The sequence below is a fragment of the Pezoporus flaviventris genome, unplaced genomic scaffold (assembly GCF_033815535.1).
Source record: "Pezoporus flaviventris isolate CSIRO_AGI_PZ_B2104156 unplaced genomic scaffold, CSIRO_AGI_Pfla_v1 ptg000023l, whole genome shotgun sequence".
Taxonomy (NCBI): Eukaryota; Metazoa; Chordata; class Aves; order Psittaciformes; family Psittacidae; genus Pezoporus; species Pezoporus flaviventris.
In genome coordinates this window covers 546673-569288 of record NW_026892571.1, presented here as the reverse complement: position 1 = coordinate 569288, position 22616 = coordinate 546673, and positions in this window count along the sequence as shown.

Below are 22616 nucleotides of genomic sequence, written 5' to 3'. Positions count from 1 at the left end.
TACATATTAAGCACAACAACCACACAGCCTCACACTTAGGATGTGTTTCATTAAGCATAATCCCTAGTAATGAATCTTTTCAAATCTCTTAAACAAAACACTCCTCCCTCTTTTCATTTCACCTCAGATGCTTCTTGAGAAACTTCATCAAATTTACTAGGAGGCTAAAGAATCCCATTGTGTATTAAGCATTGTTCTTTGTTTTATATGGACTTCCACTCTTCCCATGCATTGCCATTACTCCTCCAGCGAGATTTTAGGAATAAAGGGGGTTAAAGGAATACTCCTTCCTTTGGCTTCAATATCTGCCAATTGCTGCAGTATTTACTAACAGACCTGAGACTGTGGTGTGAAGTTCTGTCTCTCAGGGGACTAACTCTACCTTCATACTACTAATTATGTCTTTATTTCCTATACATCACGCAGCCGCAAAGGACGTGCAATCTTAAAATAATAAGAAAATGACCTTTTAGGAGAAATGTAATTTCTCACTAGGGCACACATATTGGAATAAAAGAAATTAATCATCTATTTATTTACTGCACATGTGTAGCATTCCCATGGGTTTGTGTATCAAGTCTTGATTACAGGATTATCAAAGCCTGCTTTTAGCTAATCTGCTTTTAATGAATGTGTGCTTGCCAGCCTGGTGTCCCCATCTCTATCAATTTTACTTAATTTGCAATATTTTAACTTTATTCTGTGCCAAACTAAAAGAAAAAAAAAAGTCATAAAACCAAAGAAAACCAGGAAAAGTGTTCTGTAAATCCTAAAACAAAGGTCTAATTAAGAAAAGCATTTAAGCATGTGCCTCATTTTATGCCATGGCTGAAGTACATGTGAAATTAGTCTTAAACATTACATTAACTTGGACTGCATGTATCATTAACACTTTGAATTGAATTGTAACAAAATAGTCATCTATATTGTATTCAGCAAACCATCAATTTCTAAGCCAGGGACAACACTACAACTACAACCAGACTGAACAATCAAGGCAAACGATCGCGATAATAAAAAGCATGCTTGTGCCCACTGATGAGGTAACTGGTGTACTATTCTCCATAATAAAATACCACTAGACTAAGAATTCCTCAGGGAATTCCTGAAGGCCACAGTAAGTATGTCTAAATAGAGTTTGAAAAGCTTTTGGTGCTACTTCAACAGCACAGGAAAAAAAAAAAATTATCGTACTGCGTAGACTATTGCATGTCTCTTATTCTAGAGCCAGACCTGTGGCAACCCAGCTCCCAGGGAAAGGCTATGTTAACATCATATAACAAGTAGTACCAAGTAACTAAGGACTCACCAGTCCAGTAGATGGTAAAAGTCTTACTTATATCAGACAGAAGTCTATAATTTCTGACATGGTGTCACCTATGAGTGATGTCCACATTTTGCACAGCTAGTTTAGGCCTTTATAGAAAACTTGCCTCTCTTCCACAAAGACGGGGGATTAAAAAAAAAAATCAAACAGAAAAAAACAAATCAAACCAAGTCAAAAGCAAAACAAACCAACAAAACCCAGTAATTTCTTGTTTGAAAAAGAAAAGCAATAGGGGCAATACATGGAAGCCATGCAGTTAACAGGAAAATGTTTTAATTCCAAGTCTGCATGCATTTAAGATTTTTAATTCTAGATTCTTTGGTGGTGCACAGGCTTCCAAGACAGACTGGTTGGATTAAAGGGCTATTATGGAGCAGACTGCAAATATGTTTTCCCAGTTGAGAAGCTACTGTTCAAGGTGGAGACTAATGAAAGCTGTGACTGCACTGGGATGATCTCTTACCTTTTAAAGGTAATTTTTGAATTAATATTTTAAATATTTGTTTATATTGCACCTTCAATTCACCTGAGTTTGGCAGATCCCTTCTAGCTCGCTTGGAATCTTATCAAGAGATCCTGTAGAAAATTACTGGTTTCTGGTGGCGTCCTCTAAAACTCTCTGGATCAAGCAGACTAAAACTCAGAAGCACTCAAGCCTGTTGTTCTAATAGTTTTTCCAGCCTACACAGCAGCATAACTTACCCTCATTTCCAATCACTTTCTGCATTTTATTAATTGCATTTTTATTAATTGTAACTTAAGCTTCAAAAAAGATCCAGTCAGGATCAAAGCCAACATCAGGACCTGAACTGTGTTACCAACTCTGTGTTGCTTCTGCCAGAAAGTGATCTCTGTGAGAAATCATATCTTCTGTCCTTTACATCTTGTTGCTCTGTCACAGCACTGATTTCATTTTCAATGATACAACAGCAAAGGAAAGAGGGAGAAGAAAATATTGGTATGCTGAAGACTGTAAACTAAAGAAGCCCATTTATGAAAGTAAAATCCCTCAAAGCCTACCTCTCAGTGTGACTAATGAAACCAGGGTAATCAAATCAGTCCTTCTTAAATGTTGCAATGTAGCAATATTGTAAGATACAAATTCATGTGATTGGATTAAAACATTTAACAGACTTTTGCCTTCATGCATAAGAATAAAATTAGTAGTATACTTGTTAATTCATACAAGAGCACTTTGGCTCTTGTGTTTAAGTGGCATATGGCTGTGCCAAAATATGGCAGATCTGATGGCCTGACCTATGGTAAAAATCATGAGCCACCTTCCTTTATACTCATTTTTATACATGATATATCTTTTTATCCCTTTGTTACGAAGACAAGAGGTTAGCTCACATACTCAGAAACAGAACAGCATTATCTTATTCAGTGGCTGAAGCAAAGACACAAGATAAGAAAATCTTTTAAAAAATTTAAATGTCAAGTTGCACAAGTACACGCCTTACAGTGAACTCTGTCTAGCTATTCATACATGTGCATATTTTTTACCACAGAGCAATTAGTCTTCACTCATTCTCTGCAGCAGAAAGTAAAACCATGATTACAGCTTCATTTCATATTAATTTCCATATAAAATCTGGTTTAATATTCTGAAAGTTGACAGACATTTTGCAATCTGCTAAGTTATTTTTATTGTAAAATTTGGGTTCAGCCTGCTGTGGGGTATATTGGACCTTGATAATCATTACCTATATTTTAAGCTCTAAATGATAACCATTCTCTATAACCATAGAATGTCAAACACTTAAGCTGTATATCTAACAGCTGTTAATAGCTAACCTGGAGGTAGTGGAATCAATAGGGTTGCATTAGTGGAATCAAGATAAGAAAGCAGAATGATTGCTGGCTCTAGGAAGAAATTAGTCAAGTTCCTCTGTAGCTAAATGATTTCGCAATGGTTCATCACAATCTTTGTTATGTGCTGCCTTGAAATACCTAGTCGTTGTCAAATATGGTATAGCTGGATCCCTGGTATACTCAATTTTTGTTCCTTTCACCCCTAAGTACACCAGTAGTTTCCCTGTATCAGTGCCTATGGAGCCACGAGGATGATAAGGGGACTGGAGCACCTCCTGTGTGAAGATAGGCTGAGAAAGTTGGGGCTGTTCAGCCTGGAGAAGAGAAGGCTGCGTGGAGACCTCATAGCAGCCTTCCAGTATCTGAAGTGGGGCTATAGGGATGCTGGGGAGGGACTGTTCACTAGGGACTCTAGTGACAGGACAAGGGGTAATGGGTTAAGACTTAAACAGGGGAAGTTTAGATTGGATATAAGGAAGAAATTCTTTACTGTTAGGGTGGTGAGGCACTGGAATGGGTTTCCCAGGGAAGTTGTCAATGATGCATTTCTGGCAGTGTTCAAGGCCAGTTTGGACAGAGCCTTGGGTAAGATGGTTTAGTGGAAGGTGTCCCTGCCGATGGCAGGGTGTTGGAATTAGATGATCTTTCCTAACCCTAACTAGACTATGATTCTATGATACATATTATCTTGCTGCAGACGCAGGCTGGATTGGGAATATGGGTATCACAGTATCACAGTGTCGTGGTTTAAACCCAGTCAGACAACTTGTTCACTCACTTCCCCCCCTTCTTGCCCTCCCCCTACTCCCGGAGGGACAGAGAGGAGAATCGAAAAGAATGCAACTCCCACGGGCTGAGATAAGAACAGTTTAGTAACTAAGGTATAACACAAATCACTACTGCTACCACCAATAATAATAATGATAAAGGAAACAACAAGGGAAGAGCATGCAACATCTCACCACCAGCCGACCAATAACTCGACCCCCAGGCCCGACCAAGCACCGACCGATACCTCCTCCAACCCTGCCATCTCCCAGCCCTTCTGGCTCACTCCCAGTTACATCCTGGGCATGACGTGCTGTGGTATGGAATACCTCTTTGGCTAGCGTGGGTCAGGTGTCCTGTCTCTGCTTCCTCCTGGCTTCCCCTCCTCCCTGGCAGAGCATGATGCTCACAAAGTCCTTGGCCAAACCAAAACATTACTATCAGCTCTGTTCCCCGGCCGAAAATCAAAACACTGCACTGCACCAGCTACCAAGAAGGGGAAAAATGACTGCTACTGCTGAACCCAGGACACACAGTATGCTAGAGATTGGAAGGGACCTCAAAAGATCATCTAGTCCAATCCCCCTGCCGGAGCAGGAACACCTAGATAATGTTACACAGGAATGTGTCCAGGCGGGTTTTGAATGTCTCCAGGGAAGGAGACTCCACAACCTCCCTGGGCAGCCTGTTCCAGTGTTCCATCACCCTCACTGAGAAGAAGTTTCTTCTCAAGTTTAAGTGGAACCTCTTGTGTTCCGGTATGTACCCATTACCCCTTGTCCTATCATTGTTTGCCACTGAGTAGAGCCTGGCTCCATCCTCGTGACACTCCCCCTTTATATATTTATATACACTAATAAGGTCACCCCTCAGTCTCCTCTTCTCTAAACTATAGAGACCCAGCTCCCTCAGTCTTTCCTCATAAGGGAGATGTTCCACTCCCTTAATCATCTTCGTTGCCCTGCGCTGGACTCTCTCCAGCAGCTCCCTGTCCTTCTTGAACTGAGGGGCCCAGAACTGGACACAATATTCCAGATGCGGTCTCACCAGGGCAGAGTAGAGGGGAAGGAGGACCTCTCTCGACCTACTAACCACCCCACTTCTAATACACCCCAGGATGCCATTGGCCTTCTTGGCCACAGGGGCACAGTGTTGGCTCATGGTCATCCTGTTGTCCACTAGGACCCCCAGGTCCTTCTCCCCTACACTGCTCTCTAACAGGTCATTCCCCAACCTATACTGGAACCTGGGGTTGTTCCTGCCCAGATGCAGGACTCTACACTTTCCCTTGTTATATTTCATCAAGTTATTCCCTGCCCAACTCTCCAGCCTGTCCAGGTCTCGCTGGATGGCAACACAGCCTTCTGGCGTATCAGCCACTCCTCCCAGCTTAGTGTCATCAGCAAACTTGCTGATAGTACACTCAATTCCCTCATCTAAATCATTGATGAATATATAAAATAGTACTGGTCCCAGTACTGACCCTTGAGGCACTCCACTAGTTACAGGCCTCCAACTAGACTCCGCCCCATAGACTACAACTCTCTGGCTTCTCTCCTTCAGCCAGTTCGCAGTCCACCTCACTACCTGATCATCCAGACCACACTTCCTCAATTTAGCCGTGAGGATGCTGTGAGAGACTGTGTCAAATGCTTTGCTGAGGTCAAGGTAGACCACATCCACCGCTCTGCCATCATCCATCCACTGCGTTATTTCCTCATAAAAGGCTAAGAGATTGGTCAAGCATGATTTCCCCTTGGTGAAGCCATGTTGACTGCCCCTCATAACCTTCTTATCCTTGATATGCCTTAAGATGGTACCAAGGATAAGGTGTTCCATCACTTTCCCAGGGATGGAGGTGAGGCTGACCGGTCTATAGTTACCCGGGTCCTCCTTCTTGCCCTTTTTGAAGACTGGAGTGACATTTGCTTTCCTCCAGTCCTCAGGCACCTCTCCCGTTTCCCAAGACTTGGTAAAGATGATGGAGAGTGGTCTAGCAATGACTTCCGCCAGTTCCCTCAGCACCCGCAGGTGCATCCCATCTGGACCCATGGATTTATGGATGTCCAGATTGCTCAACTGGTCTCTAACCCATTCCTCATCGACTAAGGCAAACCGCTCTGTTGACCTGACTTCATCTAAAGTCTCAGGGGTACAGGGCTCTTCAGGACTGCCTGCAGCAGAGTAGACAGAGACAAAGAAGGCATTCAGTAACTCTGCCATCTCTGTATCTTCTGTCACCAGGGCACCCATCCCGTTCATCAGTGGGCCTACATTGCCTCTGGTGTTAGTTTTGTCTGCCATGTATTTGAAAAAGCTCTTTTTGCTGTCCTTGACCCTTCTCGCCAGGTTTAATTCTAAGGATGCCTTAGTCCTCCTAGCTGCCTTCCTACATCCTCTAGCACGGGTCTGTTGCTTGTTCATGTGACACAGTCAAGGCTTTCTTTACTTAGTGGATAGTTTCCACAAGTTAATGCTAGATGTGTTTTAATGTTCAAAGAATTAGTAGATAGATTTTCAGTCAACTTAGTTTTCAGTTTCCATAAAATCCTGTTCATTTATGAGATCATCAGGAGATTCTCATTCCAATCTAACCAGCTACCCAGTATATAAACCCTTCCAAGCTTAGCATTGGCATAGACAGACAGTTCATTAACAGGAGCTACTGGAGCAGATCTTCACCAATCACACTGGTAAGCCACATCTCATTAGTTTTGTAATTATACTCTATATGTCCCACATATCACATACCATGTTTTTGAGCTACTAAAATATAGCTTTGCTTTTCTGAAAGGCTAACCACATTAAATCATGGAAGCTAGGAGTAGCACTCTCTTAAACAAATCATAATTCCCATTCAACATTTAAACCAAACTTTTTTTCCAAGTAACACAATCTAAGAACGTACAGTACTACTGATCTTCGGAAGCTGCTTGTTCTTCAGATTTTAATTATGAAGAAAATGACAGTTGTGATGAATAGGCAGCTAAATGAAATAGCTATTTTATGGTTTGCATGTGGTATTGTAGGTGCCATTATTCTCACCATCCTTTGAGAAAAGCTGGAATTACTCTTTAAACCAAAGTCACTTAGGCTTTATGTGACCAATGGACACACCAAGCATACATTTTACAGAAAAGAGGGATATATGATGCAACTCTGTCAGGATGCTGTACACCCTTAATTCCTTTAAGAAGCCACAGAATGTCACATTGAAGTGCTGTTCACCTAAATACATACATGTTTTTCTTCCCAGTGAAAAACACAGAGCAAAGTGCAGGACTGTGTGGGTAGCACTTCTCATGAGATGTCCTGCACAGATCTAACAGACATCTAGAATGAGACAGGTCCAGCTACAGCGTTCAAAAGCCAATGGCTTGCATGCTTGAGCACAAAATCACGCACTTCTCCCAGCCCTATTCTTGGCTGACAGCTTCTTCTTCCCTGTAATTCTTAACTATTACTTTTTGTATTGAAAACACTTCATCCTTCTGATCATATTACCAAACAATACTGCAAGTACAATTTTGGTTGTCAATTAAATGTGTATACTAATTAGTTTGTACTGTAAACTGCAATTAATATTGTACAACAGGAAAGTATTTAGTGTTTTGAGGGTTAGAGGATTTAGGACTTTTAGAAAACACTTATCCTTATCATCAAACTCTTGTACATTTAAATTTGAACTCTCTTCAATAGTGTACAAAGCTCATATACCACAGTATTAACTTCTGCATCATTCTGCGTTCTTCCATATGCTCCTCAAGCCACCTGTAAGCCATTCCCCAACAGATTACAATATTACTTTGACTGTCTATCACATCTATTTTCTCAGATATGAAGCAGAACAATGCATCACTTCTTAATAGTGTTTATGTGAATGGCATAATAAAGAAGTTTGCAGAGGTATACTAGAATAATTCTTCTCTGTAAATGTTACTGCACCCAAATTTACAATTTAATGGGAAAAATCTCATACTTTCATGGCCAAAATGAGACAAAACCATTATACTTACAGCCACTACTTTTAAGAGCACCTCAAGATTCTCTGAAAATCCAAAGACGAGAACCTTATTTGCAAGTGCCAGACACATTTCCTCTATCAAAGTAAAAATATCACCTTTATCACCATTTCCATTTACCTCTCCCAAACTAAAGTGCATCAAGTCTTATTTGAAGTGGCAAGTGATTTAAGTTCAAAACATACTACCAGTCAATTATGTCAGTTAAATTTTGTTTCCTTGAGTTCCTGTCTTGGTTAATCCAGAAACACCCCCCAAACTCTGTCACAAAATTAAAAAAGATCTAATCCTTCCTATTTGCTTTAAAACCTCTACATTTGTCATGTTCTCCCCAGCACACACACTTCTTTTTTTCTTTTATAATTATACTGTGAAAATACTTTGAGGTTACCCAGCAATATGGAAGAATTCCCTTTTAGAAGAACAATGAAAATGAATTATTGAATCCCTTCCTGTTCCGCAACTGTAAAATGTCATCCACCATACTTAAAAGATCACCAGCTGTTCAAAATGGCTTGACTTTCTACACTGGCCTTTAACATGTGTAGTTTATAAGAGAAAACCTGTACTTTTACATCTGCCTAAACCAGATCATAATGAAAATGAGACTAACAATAAAAATTACCTCAGAGAAATGTACATGTGTGTGTGTGCGCACATATTTACGTGCCAATAAGCAGTCACTGTTCACAGTACTTATTTCTAAGGTTCCAGCTTCACTATTTCTGCTTAAATTTTAATTAAATGTTAAAACTAGGAGAAATTCTATTACATATAGCCTACATGTGAATGCAACATTTAATGTGACTTTTTGTTTTAACAAAGAATGCTATCAGGTACAGCATCGGATATAGGTTGGTGGTACATGGTCATAAACCTGGTATGAAGGACAACAGGATGTATAAAAGATAGGAATGAAAGCTAACAGAGGATAAACTGGTAATGTGCAAGGGCTGTTTGCAGCCAACATTCTCCAGTTTTACAGGCCACTTTCAGAGAGCACTGTGTTCACCCTACATTGACAAAGCAATTGGGTTTCATAACTGGCATAGCTGTGTTGCAAAGATCTGGTTCAGTTTAGGGCTAGAGACAATTATTACACAGTCCTCACTAGTCTGTTTGCTGAAACTAAGTGAAACTTTGACAACCTTATTATGAATTTCTGTAAGCGGGGAACAGATTATGATGCTCAAACAGGTCTCATGAAAGCAAACAAAGAAAAGCTACTAACACTCCAGCGATGCTTTATCTTTCAGTTAAGGTCCATCAAACATCACACAAATGAGATGTAGAAAGCCAAACTTTCACAAAGTGTCTTGAAAAAAACTTTCATTCAAATGGCATCTTTTTATAAAAATACTACCACAAAGTGTATGTAAGCTACAGGTTACTACATTGTACATAAGGACAAGATAATCCTATAATGCAAAGGGAATTTGAGCTCATTTTTTTTATTGCATCCTCTTATTATTTGTAAATAACCACAGTATTTTCTGCATGTATGCCTATTCCTGAAACATCTGAGCAGAAAAATCTCTCTTACTTTTAGTAGCAGAAGAAGCTCTTCTCACAGGATGAGTGATATGCTCCACACCCAGGTAATTATAGACCGGTCAGCCTTACCTCCATCCCTGGAAAGGTGATGGAACAACTTATTCTTGACACCATCTCTTGGCATATCAAGGATGAGGGGGTCATTAAGAGCAGCCAACATGGATTTACCAAAGGGAAGTCATGTTTGACCAACCTTATAGCCTTCTATGAGGAAGTAACTAGGTGGGTGGATGATGGTAGAGCGGTAGATGTGTTTTTTCTTGATTTCAGTAAGGCATTTGATACTGTCTCCCACAGCATCCTCATAGATAAGCTAAGGAAGTGTGGGCTTGATGATCAGGTAGTGAGGTGGATCAAGAACTGGTTGGAAGGAAGAAGGCAGAGAGTTGTGGTCAATGGGGCAGAATCTAGCTGGAGGTCTGTGACTAGTGGAGTCCCTCAGGGGTCGGTGCTGGGACCAGTGCTGTTCAATATTTTCATCAACGACCTGGATGAGGGAACTGAATGTACCCTCAGCAAGTTTGCTGATGATACTAAACTGGGAGGAGTGGCTGACACACCAGAGGGCTGTGTTGCCATCCAGCGAGACCTGGACAGGCTGGAGAGGTGGGCGGAGAGGAACTTGATGAAATTCAGAAAGGGCAAGTGTAGAGTCCTGCATCTGGGGAAGAACAACCCCGTGTACCAATACAGGTTGGGGGCTGACCTGCTGGACAGCAGTGAAGGGGAAAGGGACCTGGGGGTCCTGGTGGATAGGAGGATGACCATGAGCCAGCAATGTGCCCTTGTGGCCAAGAAGGCCAATGGCATCCTAGGGTGCATTAGAAAGGGTGTGGTTAGTAGGTCAAGAGAGGTTCTCCTTCCCCTCTACTCTGCCTTGGTGAGGCCACCTCTGGAATATTGTGTCCAGTTCTGGGCCCCTCAGTTCAAGAAGGACAGGGACCTGCTGGAGAGAGTCCAGCGCAGAGCTACAAAGATGATTAAGGGAATGGAACATCTCTCTTATGAGGAGAGGCTGAGGGAGCTGGGACTCTTTAGCTTGGAGAAGAGGAGACTGAGGGGTGACCTCATCGATGTTTACAAATATGTAAAGGGTGAGTGTCAGGATGATGGAGCTAGGTTTTTTTCAGTGATGTCCAGTGATAGGACAAGGGTCAATGGGTGTCAACTGGAGCATAGGAGGTTCCATGTGAACATCAGGAAAAATTTCTTTACTGTGAGAGTGACAGATCACTGGAACAGGTTGCCCAGGGGGTTGTGGAGTCTCCTACATTTGGTGACTTTATTCTAAAAATTAAACACAGTGTGGGTCATTCTTCAGTGAGCAGCTGTGACCCTAAGAGAGCCTTCAGGCATCCTTGAAACTCCAAGGGACTCCAGTATTTGTCCTCACATCCCTTCCTGAAGTACTATTTCTATATGAAAGACTGGAAATGGGTGCTGTGGAAATCCACTACTCCAATTCTATGTCACCTGAACATTCAGACTTACATTCAGTAACACACAGGAGTCCTTCTTTTTTGTTAGGTCTTAAATCAACCTTTCTACAGTAACCTTATAGTTTTTATTTACAATATGCATATCTGGCAACAGCAACTAATTAACTGGGAGTCTATCGGAGTATCAAAGCAACTATAAGGTAAACTTTAATTCCCTGCACCAAATAAAGGAAAACACAGGCAGTTAATTTGAAAATCTTTTTTCCAAAATGGCACAAATGCAGAGACAATGACGAACAGTGATATAAAGCTTTATCTAACATTGGTTTTAAAGGCAGATGGCAGGCAAGTAAACTGGAAGAACTACATGAGGAAAGTTCTCTAAGTACTTATGTAACCTGGAAACCTTGCCATCTCCTCGCATTCCCAGCTGGGTGAAGCCTTTTTATTACCTAGCAATGAGTTTTCTCTTAATCCTTTTTATAGGTACTCATTGCTACCACATTTACACATTGAACAATTTTAATTATTTTCCAGTTGTTAATTTTAACCAAAAAATATAGGATAGGTTGGTCTGAAGCTTCTGCAAAAAATTTTATAGAACTCCGTTGGTGTAAAAGGATCATGGCCTCAATGCTCCACTTATTAGGAACCATAACTGTAAAGCTGGTCTAAATCTTATGTAAGTCTGTACAGCAGATTTTATTTCATAATATTAGTGCGGAGGTTTCAAAGTCTCAACTCCCTGGAGCCTGTGATTGCATGAAAAGTCTTGATTTGACAATAGAAACAAACAAACATTCCTGATTGTAGCTGTTATGGAGAAATACTTGGAAGCAGAATTTGAGTTTAGGTTAAATAACCAAAACAAAAGACATGGAAACCATTCCAGATTCATCAGTTTGAAATAAAAATCTTCTGGATACCAAGCCAAACTCATGATTTTCACATGCCTAATGCCTTTTTTAAATCCTTACACCGATAGTGTCTAACACATTGAAACACTCACTGCACCTACAGCTTTAGGGCTGTCAGAGGGTGTGTAATGAATACTTAACGTTATGCATCATGCGCTATAGATCCACATTACTGAATGGATAATAAAAATCAATTAGAATATCAGTGAATGCACTCAGAGTCAGCCATTCCATCTCCTTGCTTAGTGAATTGTTTAAATACCAAGAGGGCTCCTACCATGAAGTTTTAGAGAGAGAACCAGGATACTAATTTTTGGATTGATAATCTAAACAGAAAGCACTGTGACTGCATACAGTTCCTAGAGACTAATATCTTAGGCGCAGTTTCTGAATCTAAGGCCATGCTACAGCTGGAATGTACAACCCTATTCTTTCTGAGCTTCTGACCACATGATCCTGTCCCTATTCTCCTTCCATCAGCACAAGGCATGTGCAGACATGTAAGGAGCTGGATAAGATTCTTTCTACAGGATTAATTTTCAGTGAGATCTCTAAGCTGGTACAAATTCCTAAGTCATTACAGTATTATTGGTGCTAACACAGAAAACAGGGAGAACATACTGGAGTGGAACAATACGGGGGAAACAAGGTTCACCCACCTCAGCAGCAGCCTACAATGAAATCTATTTAAGCTAATAAAGGAGAAAACACTGTCCGGGTCCTCTCTAATGTTAAGAGGATCTTACCTGCTAACAAGGAAAGGCACCTTTTGTCTATTTTGAGATTTTTTATTGAACACAGCTATTCAAGCCAAATTCAGAAATTACTTTGAATTAGCAAGAACCACCATACTTTTCAACTTTTTCCATCCACTTCAGTGCATGTTTTTACTCTGGGCACTTTCAGACATGTTGTTGTCACAGCAGCATACCTCAGTAAAGGAAAGTCTTCTTACCTGTTTCATCATCCCAAAATGCCACTGTGACAAGTCTGCAGCCAAAACTGTAATTTTAACCTGGTTTTAACAGTTGATACAGGGTTAACCAATGTACAGGGCGGTTGTACAGGGGGGTTGTACAAGGGGGTTAGAGGAATTCGATTGCTTAAACATAAGTATTGTCTGTACCTAACATGCCTACTAAGCAGAACAAAGGCACTAACCATTGATAAGGAAAAGCAGACACCTGGTTCTATTGACAAGGAAAAACAGAGGCCTGATTCTACTGATAAGCAGCTATTGATAAGGAAAAGCAGACACCTGAAGGGGGAGATGCAGATGGTTTATGGCTGGGACACCGACCAAACCCTAAGACCATACATGAAGACTAAAACGTGAAAAGCTCCAGAAGAGGAAGACTCATTTACTTCATCTTCAAGACCCCTACCCACAGGAGGAAGACTCAGTTACTTCATCTTGAGACCCCTGCCCATGACCAGAGGGGGCACTGTGCAGGCGCAAAGGACCTTCTAATTCATTATAATATGAAGCAGGGATAGGACATGAATATGTATAGGCATATTGTGCAACCTTATGAGTATATATAACTTTAGAGAATAAATGCAGAGGGAAACAACACTGAGGCACACATGACTTTGAGGAATTATCCCCGTGTGTCTCAGCACTGAATAAAAACCATACCTACTTTACAACTTTAACAAGTTGTGGAGTCAATCTGGGCATCACAGTCAGCCTGGTTTTAACAAGAACTGGTTTATAGAGCAGGAATGTACTGAAGAAGGCCCCACATGTGTTGAAAATTTGTATCTGCATCACCTACGGCATTTTTAATCCAGACCCAAGCCCATTAGACCAAGCACTTAATTCACAGGCCTACAGACATACATCTAGCACTACTACTTTATTTGACTGCTTAAAGCTAGATGTATAATCTAAGATTACAATCTAGGCTCTCTATAGGTATCTGGGCTCTCTAGTCAGTGGCACAAAATAGGGAACTTTCTGAGTCTATTCATATCATGTACCTTAGACTCCAGTTGCTGAATTGCTTTTATTGGTGCATGCCTCTCCAGTGACTAAAGAAGGCAAACTACAGGGCCATCTTAGAATAATAACCTGGCTAAATGTCAGTGAGGTAAATACCATCCTTCCTGTCTAAACTTTATAATTACATTCTAAAAAATCAAAATACCAGAAACAAGAAAGCAATTCCAAAAAGTCTTTAAACAAAATATATTGCAGGAGAGAAAAATTTAGATGTGAGCTGCAAGTTTAGACTTTCCTGATTTTGATGCTTCAGGCAAGCCACATGGACCTTTTTTCAAGAAAGTCTTCTGTCTTTATAAAAGAAATTATCATTGTTGGTGACCGCAGCAGGGTTTGCCCTTTCCTAGATTTTTTTGTATCGATTATGCTTTGAAGGTGTTGAATGATTCCATTCTGCAAAATGTATCTCAGTTAATTAAAAGGTTGTATGTTTCTTCAAGAAGAAATATAATTCATGATGAAATAGGAGATTAATGTTAAGTCAGAAATCCTTGGGTCAAAGGAAAATAGGTTTTGGAATAGACATGCTTCCCAATCAACCTTATTAGTAAAATATTCTTGAAAGGCTTTAAATTTTAACTGAGGGTGTGCAAAGCTGCATATGAAGGCACTGAGCTTTTATTATGTTCCTTTGTCTAATTTAGCAAACATAAAACAGGTAAACACACGGGAAACACCCAAAGAATGAGCTACAACTCTCCTAACACCATACAATACCAGACAAAGTGCCTGCAATGTCATAAATGGTGTAACAGAGAAGGTTGAGCTTTTGGAGTGGTTTGTGTATAACAGGAGCAGGAGATCAGGAAACACATATATTCACTATCACACCAAAAGGCCTGGATTGGAAATATCAAGGTCTTCTTAACTTGCATCTTTACGTATACATTAGTGCTCATTTGGCTAAGCAAGTAAACAAATGTATTTTCTGTATAAAAGCATTCAGCTGAAAAAGCCTCCAAACTTGTGCTGTATGGGAAAAAAATGTATTCTCAAGCAATTCTTAGTGCAAACTTTAAAGTGACAGGAATTCATAAGTGTCAGTTCTCTAACAATGGACCACAACACTTTGAAAAATGCTAGTGACAAACACTGTAATGTAACTCCTGGAAGTGGGAAGAAGGTGGTGAGATGAGGAATGTGTGTTTCCTCAGAGGCTAGGCAGTGGGCATTATTCCTACTGTGACAGGACAGGACAAGACAAAGGAGAACAAAAAATTCTCTCTGTTGAAAGCAAAGGGACCTTCTTGGCTGGTGCAGGGCTGGCAGAAGTGCTCTAAACTGTTCATTTCCCTACTCCAGACACAGCTACTAGAAGACACATGTTGTATTCATGTTTTGATCCCAAGAGACCACAGAGGGGAGTAACAATATTGGAAGTTTGATCACACTTGGTACAAGCAACAGTTCCCATTATAAGTTGGGCCAAATATTAACTTGACATAAGCTGTTGCTGGTTTAGTGCTTTCAATTTAAAGATAGAAGAATGCTTTATAACAAATAAACATTTCCCTCAGACATTGCAAATGTGATTAACACCATGTGTTTTACTGGCCTAGGTCTGTCCTTCAGTGTGCTCAGGAGACATACTCCAGGACTAACCAAGGATCACAAACTTCTCTGAACTGGTATGTCCAACAGACTGGTTTGAGTCTCTTCTTGGACATCATTTACTCTAATGATACATGGCACAGTTTTCCTGTATCACTATATTTGTTCTGGGACCACCTTCAGGGAGCATATGAAAGTCCTGAGATTGTTAGAGCTGTGCTAAGCTGCCTTCAACCTTCCTCAGTTTCTCTTCTGTCGATTTCCTAAGGAAACAAAAGTTGCTCAGAATAGGACTCAGAATCTAATGGTGTTCTGTGTAAATACACTTACCGGTTGCCATCCTGAGCTCCTCATTCAGTCCTTACACTCCTCAAACATCCTTGCTAGACCACAGTTCACCCAGCCCTGTAGTGCACAGCAATTCAGACACCACTATCATCCCTGTAGAAACCATGCAGGCAGCATTAGCATCCTAATACTATTTGTTCTGCAAAAGCCAAATCCTCAATAAGTGTTTCTTCTTCGATGTCACTGGAGCTACATTGATTTTTTTTCATTTGAGGGATCTAATTGAAGAAGCTGTCTCCTGCCCAGAGATCTCAAATTGTGCAAAAACAACTCTCAAGCACTTTCAAACATTTTATTCTTTGACTTTGGGACAAATAAAATTTCTGAGCCTACAGATTTTAGGCAATAACTTATTAGGAAACTGTACCAGATTTTTTTATTCATTCTGTTACTCAGATTAACATTTCTCCCAGAAATTCAAAGCAGCTGTTTTCTCCCTGCATAGCATCACCACATTTTGAAAATCCATGTCTTTGGCTTCTCACAGGTCTGGAAACTGTTTCATGCAAAGGCTTATTTTCTACATGGAGTTTCCACATCTTCTCAGAACTAAAATAACCCAAGTGAAAAAAAGATACAAAAGTCCAGACAAGCAATGAAATTCATCCGTTTTTAATTCCTCACATTCTTTCTGTAAATCGCTACTAGATAAAACCCAAGACCACTTGCACTCTGAGAGCTGGCCTGAGTTCTACTTTGATTAGGAGTAGTATGACAATATTAAATTAAAAACTACAGGAAATAATATCCTCAAAAGGCCTTAGTCTGTTAGCATTGAAAATACTGTGTATGAAATAATTTGATAGGAACAACTCCATAGTAAAAGACTGCTAACAGGTGAAATGGAAAATAAGAAAGTCACAGGTCAGCACCAAGTATTTCAGAAAAGTCTTGTTTATGCACTTACTAGAGTAAGTGATGTTTAAATGTAATGTTCAGATGTTTAAATTTTAAATAGATCAGTTTTTATTACCCATCCTCTTCTAGTTTTCTTATCTCTCCCCTTTCATCGTATAACAGTGATTCATTTGGACTACTTTTCATGTTAAGCACGAAGAGTTCCAAAAATGATATATGAGACACAAGATTAGTACCTAAAACATGATCATCTTATAAACTTCAGAGACATGAAACCTTTGCCAATACGTTTTTCTCAGTTACTGTCTCCAACAACTACAGTGTTAAGATTGCAAGCACTGGTTCTCTGTGCCCCTCCCAAAAAAGTGCTTTGTTATTTTTTGGCCTGCTAAGTATCAACAGTGCTGCTATTTACACTATACTGAATTATAACCAAATCATACTTTGCTTCACATTATTGGGCACAGACTGTATTTGTAATATTATCATCCTATTACTTTTCTTACCTTTACTGAATTGCATGTTGGCGAAACAACACACTTTACAATAAAAAAATCCCTAACATCTATACCATGTGCAAGAGCTAATAACCATATTTCTGCAAGTGGGATAAGCATGACTAAACTCTTAAAACTATTCAGTTAGATCATTTAGGGCTGTCTGGGAAGATCTGTTAGAAAAGTTAATAAAACTGGTGCACTAATCCTATGAATCAGAGCATAACAGCAAATAAATTCATTTTTCAAATTATACAAATTCATTATTAAACATCATAGAGAACTAGCAAAAGATTTATCTCAAAACACATACTACTGCACTCAAAACAACTTTTAAGTTGTACAATTCACTAGAATATTTAATGTTTAAGAAAAATTTAAACTGCATCTTTAAAGTATATTGAAGATGTTCTTGGGATTAAACTTCCTCAAAGCTAACACAACATAACATAAGGACAAATGCAGTAGTTTCAATTGCTCAACAACAGCCAGGCATTGCAGCCAAACAGCAGCATTTGTTAACATATGTTAACAATGTAGAAGGTGACACTTATGTAGAAATCTCTTACCTGCCTTGGTTGAATCTCTCCTGATAAGGTTTTTTTCTCTGAAAGACGCAAGTCTTTATGTATAAATCAGAAGCAAAGGTGTGCTTGGCACATCCAGTATTCAGCAAAGCTCAAGCGTTATATGTGTAAGCAATAAATTGGCTTCTCAAAGTAGTTCAGACCATATTAATTGGAATCAGAGTCACTGCTTGCAAGGTTGCTGATGCTGCTCCTTCTTTTTTGTGCCTTTACAGAGAGCTAATGCATGAATAAGCCAGAGAGCAAATCCCTTTCCTCTCTACTTTTCCCTCCTTCTCTTAAACGGTGAGTTAGAGTTCAGTTTATTCTGCAGACGGTGGCAGAGGACAGGCTGCCAGGCAGGAGTGTTATTTCCTCCCCTGCCGAGAGACACTGAATGTGTTGTGAATAAAGACAAAGCCCTCTACCAGTGCACCACATCACTCTCTAGATGAAGAGCTGCGAGGATGTGCTGTGCTATTCTCCAGCATGCAGACAAGCCTTAAACACAGACGGACAAACTCATCAGGCTTTCCTCACAAAAGACTTGCACCAATAACTGTTGTTGGGGACCACGCCTCCTCTGCGAGAGGAACACCATCTTTGCAGCTGGCAGGAGTTCTGTTTTGCCTTCTGGAACTGGTTATCTATGCGGGTCTACTTTTCTACGTAGTAAGGGGCAACATAGTTCAAGTTTCTCCTTCTGACTACTAGGTAACCAACTAGATAAACAGCCAGTTTTCCATATAGTTAATAACCTCTGTAAAATCCTTACTGACACTTCAGTTTTAGGGTTTGTATTGAAATTAGGCCTAAAGGATACTTGCTAAACAGTTTTGCACACAAATTACAGTGCTTTCCCCCCTGTCCCCCTTCTCCTCCTCTCCTCCCCCTTTCTTTTTCAGTATATGTAAAAAATTCCTAGGTAAAATTACTACTAGTAGTGATACCATTGGAAAAAGAGTGAAGCTGGCTGCAAACAGAAAGTAAAACTACCTCATAGGCAAATCGTATATAAAAGTATACATTCAAAAGCTATACTGAATACTTGGGAAATGCATCCTGTTTCAAGTTCATAGTGGAATTGAAGCAATTTTGAGAAGATAACATTTATTTTCCCTGTCTATATCTGTGAATGTTCATTACCATTAGGGGGAGAGGGCTTGAAGCAAAGTTATTTGAAAAGAATACCAATTTTTAATATTGTATTTTTCAGATATGCATATACATACATATATACATGGTTATACGCAAACCTGTGCTTTAGCGCCTAATACGAAAACCTATTAGCCTCCTTCCTTGACACTAAAGGCAGCAAACCTTTAAAAAAAAAATAACCTTTTGTTTTTTCTTAAATATGGTCTGAGTTATTGGAAAGAGCCTTCCCCCCTCCACTCCCAAATGACAAGAAGCTCTTCATTAAATACTGCCCCATTAATGGCTGTGAAATCTGGAAATCATGTAGCCCCATGAATACCAAGGTGCTTGGACTAAAGAGAGAAAGGATACATTAGGTAACAGAAGGCACTATAAGCAATTCCTGAAAGCATCTCTATTGCTCCCCAGACGCCATACTGGATGGCTGGATACTTATGGAGCCACAAAATACCCTTTAGAAACCTAAAAACTGGACCAAGCCCTTGACTTCATAGCAAAATGCCAATAAGGTGTCGAGATTCCTGTGGCACCAATGGCTAAAAAATAAAGCCATCAGTGAACTCCTTGCACTTTCACACATAAATCCCCCCAGACTTGTCATAGTGTAATAATGACCATCTATCATATAGAATAAAGATTTCTTTCCTGCAATGTGCCCTGTGCATTTTTTACTGCAAATGGAAGTCCTGGTCACTTTGAGGTCTAGTTTTGACCAGAAGAGAAATTATTGTGAAATTTGAACAGTCTTGTCCAATTCTGTATGGTTTGAAAAGATGAAAAGATAAAAAGTATAAATATGATAGCAAGCATTAACTACTGAAAAACGCAATTTGTCCCAGGCTGATATTTACACTGAACTTGATCCACCTGTCAGTCACATTGCCATTGTTTCAGTGAACTTAAATAACAACGAAACAAAACAAAATGGTACATAGCAGTCTATGCCAGTTTTATGACTGCGTGTACAGAACAGAAAACATAGAGACAAGAAACTTTTGACATCCTAAGGATGCTGCTTACAAGTTTGTTTAATCTGTTAATGGGAAACTTGATTTTATGAAGAAATTGCTATTCATAATGGAAATACTATGCACTTGGCACTCAGCTTTATGTTTGATAATGAAATTAAATAGTTTAAGACAGCTTGAGAATTATCACTGGTACTAAAGACTTTTTACCCCCTCCTTCCTTGTGAGCTAAAAACTTAGCTTACAGAGGTCCCTTGCTTTTCTGCCACTTCATAGTACAGAGGTGTTATGATGTAATATGGCAGTAAATGTCACTGGGAAGACAAGATGCAGTTATAAAAAATATATTTCCCTCTAACACCTCTTAGTAACCCAAGGGCTGCATGGTGCTCAATATTTCTGAGACAAAGCAGTAGCTCTCAGCTCCCATTGGCTTTCATAGAAGTGGAGTACTCTGCACCTCAGAGCCTTGCTGAGCAACTGCAGAATCATGTCTAGCATAGAAACATGACCTAAATCATAAAACACTGTTAATCCTCTATTTACACAGTCAACATCCAAAGGGTTCAGATAATACTGTATGGAAGAACAAACAAGTTACTATTAAAACATAACCACTACTACAGAATTTAGTCTATGCCCACTAGCTTTTTAGGTTCATACTAGTAATAGCATCTGAAAATAAAATGTGAGAGACTGATCTGAAAACAGACTCTACTGTTCATTGTCTCCAAGATTGGTATGAGAAGCTGAGACAGAATTCAACTTATCTTTTGTCTCAGAGACCCATAGGAGGAGTTAAGACTCTTCCACTGTCCATTGCCTGAGGGATGAGCTGCAAAGAGATGAGATAAGACTCTTTGGTCTACTACCTTGAGGACTGGTGTGAGGAATTGCTACCCATTATCCCAAGAATTGCTGCAGACACGTGCAGTTGCAGACACATGCAGTTGAAGAGCTGCCTGCAAGACCAGGGAACCTGGTCCACCAGTAACATGCGATACCTGATATGAAGAACAGAGGTACTCACCCCAACTCATTATAACAGGGGGAAAAATTAATCACCAAGAGGCACATCTCCAGGGAGCCATTACCATGAGGATGACTACAGGACACCTCTGTGAGAACACTCTCCACCGATTACTACTATGGACCCTGAGGGACACCCTCCATGAGACATCACCATGAAGCAACTCCACGAGACACAATCCGTGGGGTACCTTCAAGGGGACGACTCCAGAAGGACACCTCCAAGAGGACACTCATCTCTGACGACTATTACAGATTCCTGAGGAACACTGCTCTGATACCGACTACTAACCCTGAAGGACTCCCACCACCGACAACAGATCCTTGGAACACCGCTGTGTGACTCTCTGTATCCCGAATCCTTGCTTCATTTTCCATCCTTTTTCCAATCTGTCCCATCGTTATCCCCTTTATTACAGTAATTTCCCTTTTTTATAATAACTATCTTTTTGTAATAACCCAACTGACCTATTACAGTACTTGACCTCGTTTGCATCTGAATTTCATTCCTGAAACAGGGCCCAGCACTGGGGTTTTCTCCAGTCAGACCCTGATATTAAATTGGCGTCATGGACATAAACACATAAACGTATTGGCTTTTGCAAATCATAGGTGTGGTTTTGTGGATATAACTGTACGAGTTTACAATAACAGAAACAAAACACACTAAAGACACAAGACTAGACAAGTTAAAAAGGTTCATAGCAAAAGAATTCGTAAAGGTAAAAGAAAGGGGGGTGTGTGAAGCTTAATATAAAGAAAGCTAGTGCCTGGAAAACATAGAGTTAAAGTACTTTTTAGCTTAACTTAGGTTGTAGAAAGAGAGCAATGTTTATGTTGTGAGTCTGTGGAATGTAGTGGCCCCACTAAACGAGTTAATTCATACTAGTCTTCTAAAGTAGTTTTAAAGAGCAATGTTTGTGTTGTAAGTCTGTGGTGAGATAACAGGATTTAGTGGCCCCACTAAACATGAATGAGTTATTTCACACCATCCTTCTACTTATCGGTTAGTTTAGAGACAGAGCCTCCCAAGGCTCTGCTAGCTTGGGATACTCCTTGTCTGCCCATCCTGCAATAAATTTTGCAAGAAGGTCACACTGTTTTAAATCTTTGCTAGTTATCAGAATAATTACAGATATAGCTGGTTGTGTGTTACTGGGGGGTCCAACTGTGTCAAAGGTGAAAAGTACCCTGTGAGGAAGACTGCTTACTTCATCTTGAAGAGCCCTACTCACAAGAGGAAGACTGCTTCATCCTCAAGACCCCTGCTCACAATCAATGCAGAGCAGTGTGCAGACGCCAAGAGGAGGAGACTTATGATAATAAATTCTTGAAGTGAGACAAGGAGGCACAAAAGTACAAAATGTAATCAGTTCTAAGTAATGTTAAATTTGATGGCTTTGTGATGGAGGTAGCTGACATAGTTTCAGGCCCTCAGGCCTCAGTACAAAAGGTGTGAGAAAAAGCAGAATAGAAGGACAGGACCTGGGATGGGGAGTATCCCGGACTAGCAATGTCCAGAATGAGAGCAGTTAAACTAACTGATAAGTAGAAGGCCAGGATGGCTGCTATTTCTGTAATGTTAATTAAGCTTGCTGGGAAAAGTAAACGACCCTTAAAGACCACCACATTTTTGTATGCATGCCGGAAACCTTTTGGAAAATGATGTAATATGCTCAGTGACCATATAAGGATGACCTGTATAGCAATTCGGGGACACACATTAGGAGGAGCTATCCCTTGTGTCTCCCGGCGCCGCAATAAAGAATACCTGCTTGTCAACTTGAAACTCTG